Here is a 23,489-nt window from a genome sequence, read left to right as displayed (position 1 = left end):
CCTCCAACGTTAGTGCAATAGGAGGTCCAATGTCGTTAATTGTAAGTGGGTGTTTAGGTGGGAGTGGGGTGTAGTGAGAATGGCTTTGGAAATGGTTCCCACTTTAGTAGATATGCTCGGCAGAGATATTCAGCAAGGCACTTCTCGGTATACAAGAGATGGTGTCCCCGAGTGCCTTTCTACTTGCTCGGGAGGTTTACCGAGCAATGCCTAGGTGGAGGAAGAGGGTGCGTGCTAATTGAAATTATCCACTCCTCAGGCTTTCGGGCAATGTGAGGCCTGGGGTAGTGACTTTTGTGGGCTCGGGCTGGGGCCTTAGGAAGAAAGAGTTTGATGCCATGGGCCACACTGTTGAGTCAGGATCCAAGGCCCAGCTGGGCCTGGGTATCACAGTGCTGTACATTTACATATTCACAATTTCTATTCTCTTTCTGTCCCATATATTTTTTCTACAATTTTAATTTTTTTAAGGAAAAGCAATATTAGAAGGTTGTTCATGAACCTTCATGAGTGGAAGTGCATCCATCACGAAGGTTAACGCTATAGTCTAATCCTTGTGGGTTGTTTGGTTAGGAAAATCAGTCGCACCAAGTTTCACTCTGAGTGGCACGAATCAACATTTAAGGACAATACTTTCGTAGGGTGATTCTATAGCATTGTGAGATTGTTCTAAACTTTTTTTTTTTTTTTTTTTTTTTTTTATGTTCTTGCAAATTGTTAGAGTTATTATCTATTTTATAAAAACTTATTTATTCACTAAAATATTCCCAACATCTAGGCCTCGTCAATGGGCTGGGCCCGTTTTTACTTGGCCCATGGGTCTAATGGGCTGGGCTTAACGGGCTGTTGACTAGTCAATGGGCTGGGTCGGGCTGGGTCGGGCTGGGTTGGATGGAAAAACCCTAGCCCATGGCCCTACCCATGGGCAATGCACATTTGGGCTTTAGCGAGCTAGGCTAGTAAGGTGGGTTTAATGGGTTACCCATGGGCATTTTAACAAGTCATCAATGGGGTTATAAAAATTTAACCAAAAAAATTATAATTATATATTATTACAAACTATCAAATTGAACAATTAAATCTTCTAAAAAGATTCTATTAAAAAATACTAAGACATACCTCTTAAAAAGGTACTAAAATAAGATTAATTAACTTATATTGATAAGAATAAATAAGTACATTGAATTAAATATCAACTCTTAAAGGAAATATTTGAAGAATAAAATATCAATTCTTAAAGGAAATATATGAAGAATCAAATATCAACTCATTAAGGAAAGAATTTCTTCCAACCAACGGTAAGCTTTTTTTTTTTTTTTTTTTTTTTTCCTTAAAAGGAATTTCTTCTATAATTGTAACTTGTAAGGAAAGAATTGGAATTTATCAAAGGAAAGAATGACTTTCTTTCCAAAGGCACAGAGGTAGGGCAACAATCGTCTTAGTAACTTTGTTTTAAAAATCAAAGCTACTAGACTAATACCAAAATATATATTTATTATGCATATTGTATCACAATCATTCCAAGTATTTAGTGGTTAGGTGTGTGGTCTTAAAGTTTTTATAATGTCTAAAGTTCAATCCCTCACCCACCCAACCCCAAATTATTTTGTTATAAATTTTGGGCAATGAGTCAAGCTAAAGGGTCGGGCTAATGGGCTGGGCTAACGGGCCGGCCCATCGGGCGCCCATGGGTAAAGAAACCAACCCATAGCCTATTTCATTGGGCTACTGGGGTGCCCACGGGCTTCAATATTACCGGGCCGAGCTGCCCATTAGCCTGGTGGGCTAGCGGGCTACTGGGCCAGCCCATGGGTCATGGGCTATTTGATGACCGTTACCAACATCATGTAATTTGGCCACCTTAATCTAGAAGACCAGTTCCTATTTGCCAAAGTGGGTTCTTAACACGTTCTCACTTTGTAATTTAACTTCAAAACTTAGATCAATTGTTACATTTAATAGAATGCAATAACTAGGATAAATTTTTTTAAAAAGAAAACTATGTGCTTTTCATAAATTGTAGTTACGACCAAGGCTTTATAATTTTTTCAATAAACCTACTAACCATAGTTAGTGTATAATTAGTTTAGGATTTAGCCTCTTATATATACACATGTTATGTAATTGTAACATAGGATTTGTACTACACTCTCATATATTAAAGATGTAACCATTAAGGGTTTTTTCTCTGTGTACGTTGGCTGTAAGGCTGAACCACACAACCCTCATATACATGTTATTATATTGCTCTATTTTATACTTTAGCTTCTGCATCTATTTTAACATATTTAATATGGTATATCAATGCAAATATTTAGGATAGAGTAGTAAATGAATTTATTCATTTTTTAAGTTAAGAACCCCACAACTTCACTAATCTCTAAAAATAAACTATCTAGGATTTTGAAAATTTAGGAATTTGGCATTTTGGGATGTTCTATGCCAGTTAAGTGTCTTCTACTTTTTGATCTTCCACTATTTCTTATCAAAGATCTCTCTTTGTCAAGACCAAAACTTACCAACCATCATCTCTCATTGCATTCAACCGTTTGAGTCGTTTGTAGATTTTTTTTTAATTGAAAACACTCATAATTTTTGAGTTTGTTTCTACTCGAATTTAAAAAAAAAAATTTGAAAATGTATATTAAAGAAAATAATTTTCTAAATTTTGTAACAAAAATATGAATATGTATGTTAAAGTAACTATAGCAAGAAGTTTCAATCACTCATTAATTTTATTTTTATTTTATTTTTATATCTAATATTTTTTACCCATTCATATTACAGGAAAATGCTAAAATATTTATAATGTAAAATTTTACTATTTATTAAAAAAAATAAAATTGTCATAGTTATTTTTATATGGAATTTGTATAATATGTTTTTAGTGTTTAATTATTTTCTGTAATATGATGTTATTGTCTTGTTAAAACTCTTTTTAAATCTTTTTGAATTACATGGCTTAAACAAAAACTGTCCTATGCAATCCATACATAATCTTACCATGATTATTTATTATTTGGTAAAATTTAAAATTCTAGTTATTACTCAACTAACTTTATTTCTTATTTTATATATGGATAAAGTTTAGTTACAAATTGGTTGTAGTCTAAGACTACAACCTTACTAAATATCTTCTTTATTAGAGATGAATTTTGAAAAATCTACCATTAGATTACATCTTCTTCTAATATCCTTCATACTTGCAAAATTTCTATGTTAGGACATATGTGTTTCACTTGTTAGGAATATATGTCACTATTTTATGTAATTGGTTTATCCTTTGACAAAACGCACTTTACTTGTATTTGGGTAGATTTAGGATGTGTTTAAATACTTCAAGAAACCATGTTTCAAGATCAAGTGTTGAAGCCTTCAAGTTTGTCCAAGAAAACAAGCTGATAGTGCAAATTCATTAAAGCTCGAAAGCTGCATCTATGGAGCTTAAGAAAGCTGTTCAAGCCTCGTGTGCTTGACACCTGCTCGACACCTACTATCTATTGAGATTTAAGAATTTCAGAATTCTGATCTAATTTTCTTGGGATCTGTGAATATGTCTTTGGGCTTTCTTTTCTCCTAACCCTGGACATATAAAAGGATTGTTTTAAGGGTCGTCAAACAGTTCACAAGTTGCACAAGCATTGAGCAAACTTTGTTCAAGCAAATTGTGACTGGAGACGAAGTTTTTGCCCTAGTTCAACTCTTTCTCTTGAAGAAGTTACTGTGTATGTGCACCGTAGGGTTTTGTGACCAAGCATCTTCTTGATCTTCATCGTGTGGATGAACTTAAGAACTTTGCAACCAACAATCTTCTTAGTTGGTGATTGAAGTCACGTACTGGGATCCGCGCAATTGGTTAGTCACGTACTTTGGAGTCGTGCATCAGAAAGGGGAACTGTCACTACAGACCAAGTCTAATTGGGTATTGGGGTAAGGGTTCAACTGTAAGTTGGTAAGGTACTTGGAATTCCTTTACTTGTAACCGCTTGTTGTGATAATAGTGGAGTTTTGGGAGTGGTGACCTGAAAATCACCTGGTGGGGTTTTTGCCGTTAGGTTTTCCTTATTCGTAAACAAATCACTGTGTTATTTATTTTCCGCTGCATAATTAGTTTATTGGTGATTTGTTTGTGCTACCACACGTTTGCATGATAAATTGATTAATTAATAACTTGGCTAATTAATTAATTAATTTCTATCACAAGGGGTCATTCAGTTTGTGGCCTATCAACTGGTATCAGAATAGACACACTCTGATTAGGGTTTAATCTTTACTGTGTTGATCCATTGACCCCTGTTTGTCATGGATAGAGGACAGTCATTAATCATACCTCCTTTATTTAATGACACTAACTATGCATACTGGAAAGTACACATGAGAGCTTTTTTGTAGTCTTTAGATGAGAAAGTGTGACAAGCTATGGAGATAGGCTGGACTAAGCCTACAGAAGCGCCAGCCGATTGGGATGATGCCAAGATTAAGGCAGCAAACTTCAACAGCAGAGTATTGAATGCGTTGTTCAGTGTAGTCACCAATGAGGAGTTCAAGAAGATATCCTCAACTGAAATTGCCAAGGAGGCTTGGACCATCCTCCAGACAACCTATGAGGGTACAAAGGCTGTCAAAGATTCAAAACTTCAGAGGCTCACTACAAGCTTTGAAGAGATAAAAATGGAGGAGGATGAGTCATTCGATGAGTTCTATGCCAAGCTAAAGGACATAGTGAACTCAGCCTTCAATCTTGGGGAAACCATTCCTGAACCCAAGATTGTAAGGAAGTTGCTTAGATCTCTACCCGAGAGATTCCATGCCAAGATCACGGCAATAGAGGAATTAAAGGATATTGATAAGATTCCTTTGATTGAGCTGGTCGGAAACTTGCAGACCTACGAGTTAGGATTGACAAGGATTGGCAAGACGGGTAAAGGCAAGAACATGGCACTGAAGGCCAAGAGCAGTGAGACAGATGAGTCTTCTGATGATGAAGATTCCAAGATGAAGTCCTACATCACCAGACAGTTTAAGAAGTATATGAAGAACGCAAATGGAAAGGGTTTCGACAAGGACCGCAGGCAATCCAGTTCTTCTCAATTTAAAGGCCAAGACAAAGGGAAGAAAGATGCTAAGGAATCTTAAATGCCTTCACAGCCACTGTTAATCCTACTGATGGGATTGTCGAAGATGTGGTTGAAGAAGAGGAATTGGTGGAATCTAAGTTTGAAAAGATGGATGATCAAGATGACATTCTTACAGCCTATGAAAAACTATACAAGCTTTTTGAGAAGCATGAGAAACTGTATAGGCTAACCACCAAGAGGCTCGGTGATGTGGAACTTGACCGTGAGGAGCTTTCCATAAAGTTTGATGAGGCTAATCAGACTATTGGAGTACTGAGGTTTGAAAACAATTTCTTGGCTGAGAAGACCAAGAAGCTTGAAGCAGAGCTGTTTCAAGTCAAAGCTCAATTGGAAAGGACTTCAAGCGTAAAGCTTGATGAGATGCTCAGCATTTAGAAATCTGCTTCAGATTGAACAAGCTTAGGGTATGGTCTTTCTTCCTCTAATATTGCTTCTTCTAGTACTACTGTTTTTGTTCCTCCTGCTAATAATGTTAAAATTGAGAACAATGAGATTAAAACTGAATTAGCTAGTGAGAACATAGACAAGGGTAAATCTATCTTAGGAGCACTCCTTAAGCTTGAGAAGAAAGATGTTAAAAACCCTAGGGCTAAGAAGGCTAACTCTTAAAAGCCTAAACAAAAGAAGTAGCATCTCTGTCATCATTGTGGAGCTGTCGGTCATACTCGACCAAATTACTACAAGTGGCTTACCACTCAACAAAGCAATGGCATGATAGCATCTGGGAACCAGAATAAGCTTAAATCCTCTCTTGCTCCCCTTGGAGATCTACTGAAAGCCCTCATGTTCTTCTCAAACTTGAACGGTTTTAATTCTTCCCCTTTACCGTCGATTCAAGGGTATAATCAAAGGAAAGGTTCTTCCAGGGTGTGGAAGGAAAAGGACTCCAAGTGATTCTATCACTTTTCTCTTTTACTCTCTCTCTTCTTGTTTTTGTGTGTGCATTGCTAATGTGTTTTGCTTTTAAGTTTTGAGTTTGTCTAGTTTTTATGCTTTGGTTGTTTAACATGTTTTTATTTGGTTATTTTTCAGTTTTACTTTGTTTTTCTTTTTCATATAAAATAAATAAATTTTTTTTTTTGAAAAATCAGAAAAATGCAAAAACAGTGTGTGTTATGTGTACATTGGTACTTGTGTACTTTGGATGGCCATTGAAACAAATTCTTCTAAAATTTGTATCATTTGTACCTTAGATGAGCATCTCAATGCACAACTAAGCAAGTGAGTTTTGTGGCTCTTGTTAGTAATGAGTAAGATTAAGTTATCTCTTGTACTTAACACTCGTATCACTCTTTTTGACGGGAAATACTAAAAAATCCTAAGAGAAAGGCATTAATAACCATCTCACCACTATTGCCCGCCAATCATAATATGACACCTGTATGCTTCGGCATAGCAAAAGTGCAGTGTCAATGACATTTGTGTGCTTCGACATAGCAAAATTGGAATGTCAAAAGCTTAACATAATTGGGTATTTCTTTTCTATCCCTTATATGCCCATGCATGATTTGCTTAAAAAGAAAAATATGCAAAGAAAATAAAAAGCAAAAAGATCAAAAATGCTTTAAAAATGATTGCAAGCGTGTATTCTAGGAAATGTGGAAGTTATAGGATGTACCTCGAAGGTGATAGTCTCCATCAAGTAGTTATGTTTGTGTGTGAGTTAAAGTGATTTTCTCATATCTCAAATCGTCATAAGATGTATACACTTATGCAATCTTGCGATGTTTTTCACACACAAAACATGCAATATTCTTTGCTACTCTTGATACATGTGCAGGTACAATGTGATTTGGCCATCACAAGGTTTTACATGTATTAATGTATGCTCACTAAACTGTCTTGACTTGTTTTTGAAATATAAAATTGGTTAGACTTGTTTAGTGTGTGTGTGTGTGTTTTTGAATATCCATGTGCTTAAAATTTTTTATTAAGAGATGATTTTGAGAGCTTAATATGTTGATTGGATCTTTGGTTTAGTTGCATGTTGGATTGCATTCATGTCTGTGTTTTCCACATCTCGAAAAACTGCTTTTAAAAAGCTAGCTCGACACCTCCTCAATACCTCTTCGATACTTGTTGTCTGTCGAGCTTCTTCAGCCTTTTCTTATCGTAATCCTGACAGCTTCTCTATATCTGGTGGATCGATCAAGAATGTTTCTGCATCCTCGATAGCATTTGACACCTGGTGGATTGATCGAGAATGTTTCTACCTCCTCAATAGCATCTCGACACCTGGTGGATCGATCGAGCTTCTGTTCTTGTATCTGATGATTTGTTCCTCGACACCTCCTCGATACCTGTATCTGTCAAAGAACAATTTTCTCGATACCCTCCTCGACAGATGTCTCGACACCTCTCGACACCTTCATCTATCGAGATTTATTGATGCACTATTTAATCTCCCTGTGCGATTCGAACCTCATTTTGTTCAATCTCTCTCTCGATACTTCTCTGTTTTCTCTCCCAAACTATCTCATCTCACTCCAATCTTTGTTCCTCAAGGTTTCTTCAAGCTTTTTCAAGATTTTCTTCACTTGGTAAGCTTCTAATCCTTTCATATTCATGCATTTCATGTTTTGAAACCTAGGTTTTGGGGTTTTTGAAAAATTTTGGGGTTTTTCAAAATTGATGAGTTATTATTGAAATTTTGGGATAGGTTTTCACTTAAATGAGTTTAAAACCTCATACATTGCATCACATTAGCATTATAATAGTATTGTCATGCATTTAAATGTGTGCTACCTGTTTGTGTGCTGATAGGGTTGGATTGGGCTAAACCTATGATGAAATTTCTTTTGCATGTCACATGTTCATGCATTTCCCATGCATACGTACTCACTTTTCAATATACTTGTTATATTTGAAATTGCTTGGGACTATTCTGATTGTCTTTTTTTTTCCCTCTCTTTTTGTTTACGATTAGTCGTGTCTATGGCACCTCAGCGTAAATCTACTCCAGCTCGGAACCCTCTTCGTTCCGGCGCTTCTTCATCCTCTGATCCTATTCTGTCTCATATTCAGTTCCGTGATGATGAAGCCTTCAAGGCGTTCTCGGAGAACTTTTCTAGACGAGGCATTCATTCGGAACGCCAAGTCATTCTGTCGGGCTTTGCCGACACCGACCTTCCCACTGTCATTCACAGTCAGGGATGGGAGTCACTGTGTGACGTCCCAGTCACCTGTCCTCTCGTGCTTATCCAGGAGTTTTACTCCAACATGCACGGGATTGATCGTTCAGTACCTTTTTTCTTCACTTGCATTCGAGGTACGCGCATTCCTATCACACCATAACTTGTTACGGATGTGCTTCAGGTCCCTAGGATAGTGTTTCCTGACTATCCTAGTTGTGAGCGTTTGAGGACTGTGTCCAGGGATGAGCTCATGTCTGCTTTCTGTGAGTGCCCTTTTGTTTGGGGTGAGCGCCAGTTTACACCATGTAGACCTTTTGCTAAAGGTCCTAGATTCATGACCTTGGTGATGACCTTTGTTTTGCATCCACTCTCTCACTACAACTCCATTACAGAGCCTCGTGCTTGATTTTTGCTATCTCTTCTTGAGCATCTTACTATAGACTTCCCTTCTCATTTTATTCTTTCTATTATAGATATTCAACTAGATTCGGCGTCCCGTGATAAGCTCATCTTTCCTTCCGCTATCACAAGGATCTTACGCCACTTTTCTGTTCCTTTTCCCTCTTCTGACCATTTCACCATCATGTGTGCCATAAATTATGCTACCGTTAAACGTAATGAGGCCCAGTTTCGGTCGAGGCAATCGGATTCAGCAGCTCCTCCCTCCCATTCAGCTCCATCCCGTTCTACTCCATCCACATCCGCTCCTTCCTCTTCTTCGGGCGATGTGACTTTAGGAGACATCATGGCGCAGCTGCAGCGCATGGATGCTCGCCTAGATACACTCTCTACGGAGTTGTATCAGGTGAACGTTCATGTAGGTCGTATTGCATGGCGACAGGCGTCCATAGGTGGTTTTGCTTCTGAGGCTTCTCCTTCACCACCTCCTCCCGTGACTTTTGATTCTGAGAATGAGGATGATGATGATGGTGATGACGATGATGCTGATGGAGATGCTAGCTCTACTGATGAGATGTCTACTTGACACTTTTACCCTTTGTCACTCGTGACAAAAATGGGGAGTAGTTTTGGATACAAGAGTAGTCATTCTTAGGGGGAGAGTTAGTATAGGACCATTTTGTTAGGGGGAGTGTTGATATGTTTTGAGGGATGTAGTGAGGATAGTATGTATCTTTTCTTTTCTTTCTTTTTAGATACATTATTCTTGTACATGAGATCTTGTGACCATTTATAGACATACATTGTACTTTACTCCTATTTATATTGATGTATGTTTTTCTTTCACCTACCCCTTCATGTGTTGTTTCTTTTCTCCCTTTATACAGATGCTTCTTATTACTTGTATGCAATCAATTATTTCTGTTTCACACAAAGATGCTGTGATGAGTTTTGTTTAAAGTGTTTCAGAAATACAGGTTGTCAAAGTCTACTTGCCATAAACTCTCTTCTTGCAAAGTTTTTCAAGAGTTTGTGTTAGGATAGATTTTATTGTATTCAACAAGTGAATATGAGTTGAGTGATTTATGACTTCTCTCATATGTTCATTTGTTTGTTGTGGTTTTGTCATGGATTGCCAAAGGGGGAGATTGTTAGGACATATGTGTTTCACTTGTTAGGAACATATATCACTATTTTATGTAATTGGCTTATCCTTTGACAAAACGCACTTTACTTGTATTTGGGTAGATTTAGGATGTGTTTAAATACTTCAAGAAACCATGTTTCAAGATCAAGTGTTGAAGCCTTCAAGTCTGTCCAAGAAAACAAGCTGATAGTGCAAATTCATTAAAGCTCGACAGCTGCATCTATCGAGCTTAAGAAAGCTATTCAAGCCCCGTGTGCTTGACAGCTGCTCGACACCTACTATCTGTCGAGGTTTAAGAATTTCAGAATTCTGATATGATTTTCTTGGGATCTGTGAATATGTCTTTGGGCTTTCTTTTCTCCTAACCCTAGACATATAAAAGGATTGTTTTAAGGGCTGTCAAACAGTTCACAAGTTGCACAAGCATTAAGAAAACTTTGTTCAAACAAATTGTGACCGGAGACAAAGTTCTTGCCCTAGTTCATCTCTTTCTCTTGAAGAAGTTGTTGTGTATGTGCACCGTAGGGTTTTGTGACCAAGCATCTTCTTGATCTTCATCATGTGGATGAACTGAAGAACTTTACAACCAACAATCTTCTTAGTTGGTGATTGAAGTCGCGTACTGGGATCCGCGCAATTGATTAGTCACGTACTTTGGAGTCGTGCATCAAAAAGGGGAACTGTCACTACAGAATAAGTCCAATTGGGTATTGGGATAAGGGTTCAACTGTAGGTTGGTAAGGTACTTGGGATTCCTTTACTTGTAACCACTTGTTGTGATAATAGTGGAGTTTCGAGAGTGGTGACCTGAAAATCACCCGGTGGGGTTTTTGCCGTTATGTTTTTCCCATTCGTAAACAAATCACCGTGTTATTTGTTTTCCGTGCATAATTAGTTTATTGGTGATTTGTTTGTACTACTACGCGTTTGCATGATAAATTGATTAATTAATAACTTGGCTAATTAATTAATTAATTTCTATCATAAGGGGTCATTCAATTTGTGGCCTATCATTCTAGAAAATTAAAGATCAATAGCTATGTTATCAATAAAATGTTTAAATTGCAAGTTTTTGTAGTTTAAAATTATGCATAAAATATAAGTTTATAGATCATATGATAAATAACACCTAATTGATACAAAATTTGACATATGTATTAAGAGCATAAACAACATGCAATTCAACGATTAGATTTTCAAAATATATAGTAATATTTATTTTATTGAGTAAGGTTGTAGCCTAAGGTTACAACTAATTTTATAGCTAAAATTTTGTCCTTTATATATTTATGTATTATTTCAAGTCTTTGTTCTCTTATTTTTATTAAAAAGAAGATAAAAATTAAAAAAGAACATGTTTAAACTTTTTTAAAAAAATTTTTAATTTTTGCAACAAACAAAACTATAGGTAAATCCAATTCGTGAAAGATCGAATATAAGTGTTATTAAAGCCCATTTAGGCTTAACTCATTTCTGCTCTAAACCCCACTGGATCAAACCTGAACCTAGTTTATCCAAACCATTTACCAGGTTTAAGTCTATCCATTGATTGTAGATAGGGTGGCCCCATCATTAATGCACCCTTTATACAGGTTACCCACCCGTCTAATAACTACTATGTGAACATCATCAAAATCGTTTGGAAGCTTTGATTTCAACAAGTGGGAAAGTAATGACACAAATTAGAGGTAGATGCTCGGAAAGAAAATCTCCCAATCCCATCCATAATATTACCCCACTTTAATGGGAATTTATTTTGAACCCATCCTCATCTCTTTTTTGTTTTTAAGCTCTGAAAGCCACTCCTGCCAAGTGAGGACAATGACCATTCATAAAAACAATAATCAGTAATCACATATATAGTGTATGCGTAAGAAATGGGCCATGGGATGACTGATTAAAAACTAGTCTAGCCTTTGGTGGCCAGAGAAGAGAACAGCTATGATGAAAATAGTTTTCTTGGTGTTATTTGAGTGAAAAGATCTATGCATTTAGAATGCAATGGACGAAAAAAAAAAAAAAAAAAAAAAAAAAAAAAAAAAAAAAACAAAAACAAAAACAAAAACAAAAACAAAAACAAAAACAAAAACAAAAACAAACAAACAAAACAAAACAAAACAGAAAAACAAAAAAACAAAAAACAAAAAAACGAAAACAAAAGTTACAATAATTTTACAATATTCCCAAATTAACATGCCACATAATTTAAATTAGAAATTATTGTAACTTTTTGTTATATCTATTGTATTACTCATATCAAAGTGAGAATCAATAACAAAAATGAAACATTTCAAAAGATGAATGCCATATTAAAATATGCGAAAAAGTTGAGGATTAAGTGTGCATTTGAGAACAGTTTATATTTTCAAAATATGTAGTTATGTTAAATTTTTTAATGAAAGTTATAATCTTAGGTTACAACAAAGTTTGTAGCTAAATTTTGTTCCAGTTTATTTAGCTTTTTGCTATTTTGTTTACTGAATGCATTCTAAAGTATGTTTGTATTTTGAAAAAAAGTTATAAAAAGTGAAGAAAAATTAATTTTTGTAAGGTTGAATTCATTCAATCATGTGTTGGCTTTATTTCGTGCCAAATTTGCTTGTAATTCAACAATTAGATACCCTATATTTAGGTGAGATCATGTAAGGGTTGTGTGTAAGAGAGTGTGACAAATTCAAGTGTGTGTGCAATCAAGAGCATTACTCGCGAGTGACTCGTAACTGATGACTCACCAAAGTGCCACACATGTGAAGCATGTAGGAAGTTGAAGAGTCATGACAGCTAGAGAACTACAAGACAAAAGTACAATCTAGACTTTTTAGTTATCTAGCGACTGGAACTCACGACTCATCCTAGTCGCGAGTCACTCGCCAGAACCCCCTGTTTTGTAGAAAAGTGACTTTTCACATTCTATCTCATACCCTACTATAAATACCCTTATACCCATGAAATGTAGAGAGATTCTAAAGAGAATTTTGAAAGATAAACCCTAGAGAAAAACAAGATTGACTCATCTACAATCTTAGAAATTTGATTCTCCAAATTCATTACTCTCATCCCCTCCATTGTCATACTTTTGAGAGGATACTTAGCCAAATCCTTACCTAACCATATCCATATCAGTGAGAATGTTATTTAGTGCTTGGGAAGCAGTTCAAAGAGGACCAATTCATTTTGGTTAATGCAATGGGCTTATTGCAAGATTCGGAAAACTAGAAAAGACACGGTTAGGCTTAACCTTGTCGGAGCAAGAAGCTTGGAGGACTTAGGTGCATCGGGTAGATTAGGCTTGGAGAGTCTATTGCTATTCATGTATCCCAACTTATTTTCTAGTGGATCATTTTACTGCTTAGAGGGTGTCAGAGAGTCTTTTTGCCAAGTTCTTTGGTTTCCTCTTTGATAACACTTGCCAGTGTTATCTTTGTGTTTGCATCTCTCTTCCTCACTCTTTTCCCTTTTAATTGTTGTTGTGGTTGTGATTAATTATGGTTTAGAGTGTTTTACCAATTTGGGTATCGCTTGTACTTATCATTCCGCACATATATTGTTTGAGTATAAGCTTGTGTTGGTAATTTTGAATTTGGGGGTCTAAACATTCACTAGTGTTTTACACACCAAGTGAACTTTCAATTTTTTTAATAGAAGTTATACCCTTAGGCTACAACCAAGTTTGTAACTAATTTTATTCCAGTTTATTTAGCTTTTTGCTATTTTGTTTACTGAATGTGTGCCAAAGTATGTTTGTATTTTGAAAAAGAAGTTATAAAAAGTGAAGAAAAAGTGAGTTTTAAAAATTTGTCATATATATATATATATAGTTTCAACCTATGACGTCTGTTTCTAATGAATCTGCTCTTTATTATCAGACCAAGACATTAATCGGTTTTGGTGTAGGTGGGGATTGATCCCTATATCTCTTATTAAACCGTTAGAGACTTTACCAATTGATCAAATTGAAACCCACTAAATATTTGTACATAAATTTTAAAAAGTAGCTAAAAAGCTAGACCAAAATAGGCAATAAATGTATAATTAAACCTAAATTTTATTATGATTCATCATTTTAAAACGTAATGTAAAGAGTTCTACTATTATAATAAAAAATCTCACAATATGTTTTCAACAAGTTGAGATGTTAATTTACCGTATGTTAAAATATAATAAAATTATACCCCAAACTCGCAACAGTTCAAAATATGATTATTGTAAAGTGATATTTTGTTGTGTTTATGAAATTTCTCTAATTAAAAAAAAAAAAAAAAAAAAAAAAAAAAAAAAAAAAACTTGCTATTTATTTATTATATTATTGATTTGACATCAATCACATTTATAGATATTTTGATTTAGGCTCTGATCAATTCGTATTTAAAAATCTCCATACTCTTTCACATTTGTGTTCATGATGGGTGATGTTTATTATACACACCCTAATATACTTAAGTTTACACACACTCATAAAATGCACTAAAATTGTAACTCACGATTTCAATGGATATTAGAGGTGTGTATAATCATGTGTGTGACAAAATGTGTGTAATAGTATTTATACTACCTAATATACAAGTGTCATGTGAAACATTTCACATTAAGAAATGAGAAGGCCAGGGCTATCCAAGCAAACCGGCAAACCAACCAAACCGACCCGCCATAGCCCAATCCAACGCCTCCGGTGGTCAGTGCTGGTCTCAACCCTTTGAAATCGACTCCAATGAGTTGTGTGGCGGTTTCCTCTTCTAATACCCAAGCCCACCCGACCCGACCTAGAAACCCATCAAACTAGGTTGAATCCACCCAGATCCGGCAAAGATAAGGCCTCCTCTGCTTAGATCCAGCCACATTTGACCCTCTTCCACTAAGATCCGGCCAAATTTGGCATAGATCCGCTAAGATCCAGCCATGTTTAGTACAATTCCACTGAGATTTGGCCACATTTGGCACAAATTTTTCCAAATTCGACCACGTCAATCTCTTCTTAGCTCAGATCCAGTAATATTGTGCTCTTCTCTACTCATTCAGACAAAGTTGTGCTCTCCTCTGCTTAGATCGCCACCACCACCAGTTCTTACTCAGTTTCGCTCAAATCATCCAATCGTCTACCTAAGCCCAATCCAACTTGACCCATGTTAATTGGTAGTCAGTTGTAGGTCCTGTCATCTTCCACTCGACTTGAGCTCGTTGGTTTCAGGTTGAGTTCAAAACTAACCTGAATTGACTCATGTACAGCCCTATAAGAAACAAATAGTTGATACATAATAGAGAGATAATATCTCATGCGCGTAGGGCATACACTATTTTTCCCTTAATAGTTCAATGAATCTGTGACCGCACACCACATGTCAAGATGGATACAAAAAGGCTACGGCCCATTGGAAAAGTATTGAGAGCTTCTTCTTGGAACTAGTAGAGAGTACAAGTTATCATGCATAGTCCATGATTGTGGATGTGGTCCAGGTTCTTGTCTCCTACAAAAGTCTCCAAGATTGTGGGTCCAAGTTCTTTGTCCCATTGAAAGTCTTTTTTTTCTTTTTAGTCCCATTGAAAAGTCTTGGTTCTTGCCACTCATATGTTTCTCATCCTTTCATTTTTGTCTCACAGTGGTCTTGATGCATTCAAATGTCTCATCTATGAACCATGCCCCATTATTGTGGTCACGGTTTGGTTTCTTCTTGCAGAAAAGTCTCTAAATATATAAATAGATAGATAATTATGTGCCTCTTTGGTTCAGTTTTGCAGCGCAAAAAGCACGTTAGCTAACTTAAAAAGTAAAAAGGTGTGTTTGGTATTATATATATATATATATATATTTATATATATATTAGTAATTTACATATTAAAAGACACTTTATACGTGCTAGTCAAATTCTCAAGTTTTTCAGAATTAAAGATTCATACTACCTTCGTTATAGGAACCATAACAAATATTGAACATCCAAGAAATTACTATACATATTTGAATCATTTACTTAACTGTTGTTTTATAATTTATTTAATTAAAAATGTTAGTAAATTGATGTAGATGTCTTTTTTTCTTTTCTTTTTTCTTTTTTTACTAAAGCCACAAGTCAATTAATTTTCCCCTAATCTTACTTTAAACTCATTTAGAGGAAAATCTTTGGTAATCTACGGTTACAAAAAATGTAAAAGGAAATTTTTTTTTTTGACTTCGTATTATTTTATTTTTTCTAGAACAATAAGTTAATAATCACACCATATCGTAGTTATTCACTATAGAAAGACACAAAAATAATTACAAAACTTAAGAACTACTGTTTTTAGTGCCCGAGGAGACATCTTCACTTGTGATACTAATAGTAACAGAATCAAGACTAGGGTAACTTAATCCAGTATTGATCGTACTTAACTCAGTTCCACTATTCAACTCCAACACCTGTCCACGGTAAAAATTGTTGTACCAAGGAGCTCCATTGGTAGTGGCAACACGGAATGATACCACTTTTGAATCAGTATCTTTGATCGCTTCTGCTTGCTCTTGGAGCTCTAATGCAAACTGTAGCTTTTCCATCACATCATTCATTGTGGGCCGTTGGATTCCATGATCACATATACAACTTTCTGCAAGTTCCACATATACCTTTAAACACTTTGGCACTATCTTATTCGTCAGATACTTATCAATGATGTTGCTTATGGTCCCTTTATCAATGCATTTTTTAGCCCAACTAGCCAAATTTCGCTGCTCTTCTTCGAGTTTTAGATTCAGTGCCTTCCGGGCACACAACACTTCAAACATCACTACACCAAATGAGTATACATCGGATTTCTCAGTCAATTGCTGGCGTCTTGCATAATCTGGATCCAAATACCCCCATGTCCCTTTTACTAGAGTACTAACAGCAGTGTTATCCAAACCCATTTTGGACAATCCGAAATCCGACACCTTGGATACCCATTTCTCGTCCAGTAGAATATTTGTTGTCTTAACATCACGGTGGATAATAGGATGCTTTGTACATGTGTGGAGGTAGTGCAAACCACGTGCTGCTCCTATGCATATTTGGAGCCTTTGTTTCCAAGTGAGGGGATCATTAGGTGTGTCATAGAGGTGGTGGCGTAGGGTACCATTTGTCATGTACTCATAAACAAGTATCATCTCACCCTCATCATCACAATATCCAATGAGAGACACGAGGTGCACATGACGAAGTTGAGAAAGCATTTTGATCTCTGTCATAAACTCAAGAGCACCTTGTCGAGACTCTTGTTTCATGCGCTTGATTGCCACCATCATATTACCTGGAGGAAGAAATATTGTTTTATCATGTTTTTTAAAACCCAATAAATATAACAATGAATGTGATTGATGGATTTCAATAACCTATAAAGACATATGAATTTGTAAGTTATTTTTAATAAAACTTGCACTAACCCTAGCTAACACCGCTCTTTTATTATTGTGTGTAAACAAAAATATTTACGACTTATGTCTAGTTTCTATAATATTTTGGAAATTATAAGATGCAAAGACTTGTCCTAAAAGAGTTATAGTATCACTAATCTTAATTATATGCAGTTAGAAATCCCGGTATTACTGCAATTAGGAAAAATTCAGGAAAAAACTAAAAATAAAAAGATAATCATGGTATTATACATTACCTTGCTCAATCAGACCCTTATAAACATTTCCAAAGCCACCTACACCGATAATTAGATCTTCATTGAAGTTGTTGGTTGTTGTTTTGATTTCATCTATTCTGAAGTAGCGGCATAGTTCTCCAGGCAGTGATGAAGCTGTTCTCCTTGAGAAGTCTCTTTTGTAGGAATCTGGCCTAGACCACCGCCACCACTTTGCTAGTGGATGGTAAGAACCATAGTGCTTGGTCTTCTTCAGTATACAGAGAACCATGCAACAAACTAGAGTGAGCACGACCAATAAGCCCAAAACACTTCCAATGGCAATGAATGTTGTTGTCTTCTTTGACTTGGACTCGTTGGCTACCCCAGCAGATTGTTGTTGATCAAGCAATGGAGCAGCAATGGCAAGATTGTTGTCTGAGTCACTCAATTTGAATACTTCCACGCCGTTTAAAATGGCATCGATCAAATCAGCATCTAATCTAGATTGTAGATCAATGGAAAGCAGATGTGTGTCATTACCCTTGTTTTTTATCATCACCACGTAGTCCTTGTAGTAAGGCGTATCGTTGTCGTCAGTCCACAATAGTACATCTGCTCTTTCTTCAGCCAGCTGATAGTCTATATAGATATAGAATTCCCTTATCCCAGTGGCATGTATCTCAGACTCTATTTCGCAGAAATGGAGCCTTACCAGATAATTGAATCCTGTATCAACAGGTAAGCCCCATGTCAAATTAGACTGCTTGTTCTTGGTTCTGTCTGGACCCATCGATATTGCAGACTGATAGACCGCATCAGGTGCAGTGTAATTTGGTATTTTTGTGTATTTTGGCTTCAAAGATGGATCGCGAGGCACAAAGCCTCCAGACAACAAATAATCTCTATCCTCTGACCATTTTCTGAACATGCCTGTGTCTTCCTTTGCTTGTATCGCGCTTCCACCCACGTTTAATCGATAAACCATTTCGAGAGCCCTGCTGTAGTCTATGTAGATCGGATTAGGTTGGCCGACATAAACTGTAGGAATGGCAATTTCGGCCCGACCCGCGGGTACCCGGTCCGGCCCGACCCTAATGGGCCGGGTTTTACCCGGTCCGATTAAGGATAGGGTCGGGTATGGATTTTTAAAAAAAAAACCCGAAACGGGTCCGGGTCGGGTCCGGGTTTTATTGAAAAAACCCGAAACCCGGCCCGAAACCCGCCCCGTTTAAAACCCGGTATCCTAAATTACTAAAATGCCCTTTATATATATAAACCTATAATTCTAACCTAAATCCCTAACCCAGTAATCCCCAAATCTGAAATCACTCAGCCTCCAGCCCTTCCTCACGCAGCTCTCCCTCACTCCCTCACGCTGTCACGCAGCTCTCCCTCACTCCCTCACGCAGCTCTCCCTCACTCCCTCACGCAGCTCTCCCTCACTCCCTCACGCAGCAGCAGCACATAGCACGCAGCTCTCCCTCACTCCCTCACTCCGACTGGCTCTCTTTTACTCCGTCGCCCATCTCCAGTCACACAGCTCTCCCTCACTCCCTCACGCAGCTCACGCAGCCCTCCCTCACTCCCTCACGCAGCACGCAGCACGCAGCTCTCCCTCACTCCCTCACTTCGCAGCTCATCTCCAGGTTTGTGTCACCGGTTCTTTTTTTTTTTTTTTGGTTGTTGTAATGTGGCTGACCATCGACCCACAGGTCCGGCTCTCCCTCACTCGGCAGCTCATCTCCAGTCACCGGCTCTCCCTCACTCCGCAGCTCATCTCCAGGTTTGTGTCACCGGTTCTTTTTTTTTTTTTGTTGTAATGTTGTTGAGCTTCATTGTTTTTGTATTTTTAATTTTAAGTTTATGGGAGTTCAAAATAAATAATAATATGAACTGGGTTTTATTATTATTTTTTTTAATCAGCTTGGAGTTCAATAGGGTTTGGATTTTTTAAAAATGGGTTTTATGTTGGCTAACGTTTCTTGTCTCTGTTGTTTTCTCTGTACAGATTTGTGTTGGTTAGTGTGGACTGAGGCTGCTTGTGGTTTTGGGATTCCAATTAAATCCATTCTTTCTTCACATAAGGTAAGGAAGCTGAATCAAAATTTTGTTTTATTTTGTTCTTTCTGTTTCATTTATCAATTTTAGATGTACTATTTTTTTGTGAGGAGGAAAACTCTCTCATACAACTATTTGGTTAAAAAATAATTCTGTCTTTTGACCATCATTTTGCCTCACATATTGTCTGTGTATATGTTGGTTCTGTTTATTTCACTTTTTGCTTCTTTGCTTGCGTTGGTTATATTGGTTCTGTCTTTACCTGGATGCAAATTTCTACTTAGTATGAACCGGATTTACGAAACACAAAAGATTGAATCTTGTCGGATTTATATTGGTTATATTGATTAGCATTAAATGATTGATGGGCAATCTGGTTTTTATCAAAATAGTAGAAGAGACCATTTTAACTTTTAATGGTTGTTGGATCCCAAATTTATTTTCCAAGGAAACTGAGGTTACTACCTTTTGCTTTGCTGGTATTAAGTTTCGATTTGCTTCTCAAATGTGTTGCAATTGTTGCTTATTACTATGATCTCGATTGTTTATGTCATTGGGAGTAGGAGATAATCATAATGCATAAGACAACATAATATGACTTGTTGGCTAGATTATCAGTGGCTTTTAAGGTAATTCTTTGATGCTTTGATTTCTAGCTCTTCAGGCAAAGGTTTCAGACTTACTCTGTCACATAGGGTGTGTTGTGTAGTTAATGAAAAGGCTGATAAAATTTTGTGAGTAGGGGATTGGGATTGGGTTTGGATTGGGTTTGGTTGCTTTTTGGTGTTATTTACTTTTGGAGCTAAAATTTAGTAATTTACATGAATTGTTGTTGCTTTGAGGAGCAAGAAAGTGTTTCAAAGGGTCAATGCCATAGGGATTTGTGACTTTGTTTCATGTGATAACTTTGGTGTTTTCTTCATTTCTGCATAGTTTGTTTAATGGAAGAAATTGTTTGTTTTTTGTGTTTGTTGGGAATGCAGATCCTAAAATATAGATGGAAGACACAAACAAATCTGGTTCTTCCTCGCCAAGTGGTTCTCCCTTGAGAACCGGACGTTGTCCCTTGCCGACTTTGCGGTCTCCTTCGCCATTTTCACGGTCACCCTCACCATTGTCACCTGGCAGTTCACCCTCAGGATCACCATTAAATGAGTAAGTGTTTGAATTTGTAGTTAATCAATGAGTATGTGTAATAATAAATTTGTGATAATTTGTTTTGATTCTAACTCCCAAACTTTTGAACCAATTAGGAATCCGAAATCTCCGACGGTGGACTTAGTAGGAGAAGACTTAGAGGTAGAGGAACAAGAAGGGACAGAGGGAGAGCAAGAGCCTACAAATGAGGACTTGGATACAAGTAGAAAAATAAAGACTACCTCAGATGTTTGGTCTCACTTTACAAGGAAGAAAGTTGACGGAAAAGTTAAAGCCCAATGTCATCATTGTAACAAACTTTACTTGGGTGAGTCTAGCCAAGGTACAACTCATTTACGTAATCATTTAGCAAGATGTCCACGAATGAAATTTAAAGATATAAGGGATATGAGACAACAAGTTTTGATCAAACAACAAAATAAGGTGGATGGAACCATGAGTTTAAGTACTTATCAATTTGATCAAGTTAGAGTGAGGAATAAGCTTGCCCGTATGGTCATCCTACATGAATATCCTCTTTCAATGGTTGACCATATTGGGTTTAAAGAATTTGTGGCCGATCTTCAACCTATGTTTAAACTTGTCACAAGAAATACTTTGAAGAGTGACATTTTTAAGATCTATGATAATGAGAGGGAGAAAGCTTTGAAGATGACGGACAAGAATGGAAGTAAGATGGCCATTACAACCGATATGTAGACTTCAAGTAACAAAAAGAGAGGGTTTATGGTCATTACCGCTCATTTCATTGATCATACTTGGATGTTGCAAAGCCGGGTTCTAAGGTAATTTTTTTATCTATAAATTGAATGTTAAAGACTTTACATTTAGAATGATTTTTGAATTATGTTATAATTATTCATATTATTTTTCTAGGTTTGTTTATGTTCCTTCTCCACACACAAAAGAAGTTCTTGCTGAAGTCCTTGTTGATTGTTTTTTAGAGTGGAACATTGATAGGAAGTTGTCTACAATTACTGTTGATAATTGTAGTACTAATGATGCCATGATTAGACTTCTTTTGAATAAGCTTGATACTAGTTCTCTTATGTTGGGTGGGTCTATGTTGCATATGAGGTGTGCTGCACATATTTTGAATTTGATTGTTCAAGATAGGTTGTCTCTTATTGGTGATGGTATTGAGAGGATTCGTGATAGTGTGATTTATTGGACTGGATCACCAAAAAGAAGGCAAAAATTTGAAGAAAATGCACGTCAATTGCGTGTTCAATGCACCAAAGAGTTAGTCTTAGATTGTAAAACTCGTTGGAATTTAACTTACTTAATGCTTTCTACTGCGTTGATTTATAAAGATGTTTTCTCACGTTTGGCTAAACGTGAAATATCTTATACTTGTTTACCATATGATTATGATTGGGAGTTAGCCAAAGATATTTGTGGGAGGTTGGAGTTGTTTCATAGTGCGACTGAGTTTTTCTCTGGTCGTAAGTACCCCACAACTAATATGTATTTTAATGTGGTGTGTGAGTTGAAAATTGCATTGAATGAATGGAGTGTGTATTCAAATGAGATGATAAGTACGATGGCGGAAAGTATGCTTGCTAAGTTTAATTCTTACTGGGCTAATGTTAGTGTTGTTATGGCTATTGCTGCTATCTTAGATCCAAGATATAAGATGAAGTTATTAGAATTTTATTATCCTAAAATTTATGGTGATAATTCTAATTTGGAGATTGAAAAAATTAAGAATCTTTGTTATGATTTACTTGATGAGTATGGAGATATAAATGAGTCCTCTATAGATAATGAAGGAAGTTCCCATGTTCCTGCTAGTACTTCAAGCCCTGTGGCACAAATGAAATTTAGGTTGAGTGGGGCAATGTCATCTTTTGATGAGTTTGTGAATAATAGTTCAAGTAGTTCAAAGAAACATGGGAGTGCTAGAATGGAATTTGATCATTTCATTGATGAGGGAGTGTTGAAGAGGAGTGAAGATTTTGATATTTTGGGATGGTGGAAAAGTAATGGTTTAAAGTATCCTACTTTACAAAGGATTGCAAGAGATATTTTAGCCATTCCTATTACAACTGTTGCTTCAGAATCGGCCTTTAGCACTAGTGGGAGACTTTTAAGTCCACACCGTAGTAGGCTACATCCCAAGACTATAGAGGCAATGATGTGTGCTCAGAATTGGTTATGGAGTGAAATCAACGGTTAGTAATTGTCTAATTTCTATTTATAAAATTAAAATTGTAGTTTTATATTTGCTAGTTACAATTTGGTATTTCATTCTTTAATTCATTGTTATTGTAGGTTCTTCAACTATGTCCGGAGATTGTACCGTTCAAACAATTCTTGATGATGGGGAGCCTAATGAAGAGGATGGGAGTTGTGTCACAATTATGGATGATTAGACATTTTGTAATAATTTAGTAGCCTTTTTAATTTCTTAAACTTGTTGGATTAATTTGTTGGTTTGTAATTATTTTAAGCCTTTTTAGCATTTTGTAATTTTTTAGCCTTTTTAATTTGTTGGTTTGTGGAGGATAAGACATTTTGTAATTTCTTACACTTGTAGGATTTGTTTTGTAACTTTTTATTTTTGAATTTCTTGAACTTGTTGGACTTTTGATACTTAGTTCTTGGACTTATTGGATTTATTTTATTTTTATGTTTAGTTGGTGATTTTAGTTATTGATTTATAGATGTATTGATGTTTGGTGATTTATTGATTTATAGTTATGATTTATTGGCTGCCCAATGAATGGGCTTGAATTGGCTACCTTATTGATGTTTGGTGATTTATTGATTTATAGTTATGATTTATTGGCTGCCCAATGAATGGGCTTGAATTGGCTGCCTAATAATGCCTTGAATGGGCTTAAATTGGCTGCCCAATGAATGGGCTTGAATGGGCTG

The 23,489-nt window shown here is 36.3% G+C and overlaps 1 protein-coding gene and 2 long non-coding RNA genes across 5 annotated transcripts in view; 2 read left to right on the top strand and 1 right to left on the bottom strand.

Moving 5' to 3' along the window:
* LOC126727415 (uncharacterized) overlaps positions 1-23,489 on the top strand; it is a 105,909-nt gene that overhangs the window by 43,109 nt on the left and 39,311 nt on the right. The window lies entirely within an intron of this gene.
* Positions 1-23,489, bottom strand: part of LOC126727410 (receptor-like protein kinase FERONIA) — a 77,726-nt gene that overhangs the window by 53,149 nt on the left and 1,088 nt on the right. The window lies entirely within an intron of this gene.
* Positions 19,085-23,260, top strand: LOC126727416 (uncharacterized). 2 transcript variants are annotated; one of them, XR_007656241.1, is made up of 4 exons: positions 19,085-19,176; positions 19,402-19,478; positions 20,015-20,080; positions 22,884-23,260. It is a non-coding gene; the product is annotated as an uncharacterized LOC126727416 (long non-coding RNA). The 2 variants fall into 2 exon arrangements; XR_007656242.1 differs by lacking the exon at positions 20,015-20,080.

Source organism: Quercus robur, chromosome 5 (assembly GCF_932294415.1).
Source record: "Quercus robur chromosome 5, dhQueRobu3.1, whole genome shotgun sequence".
Lineage (NCBI taxonomy): Eukaryota > Viridiplantae > Streptophyta > Magnoliopsida > Fagales > Fagaceae > Quercus > Quercus robur.
This window is presented reverse-complemented; position numbering and strand designations above follow the sequence as displayed.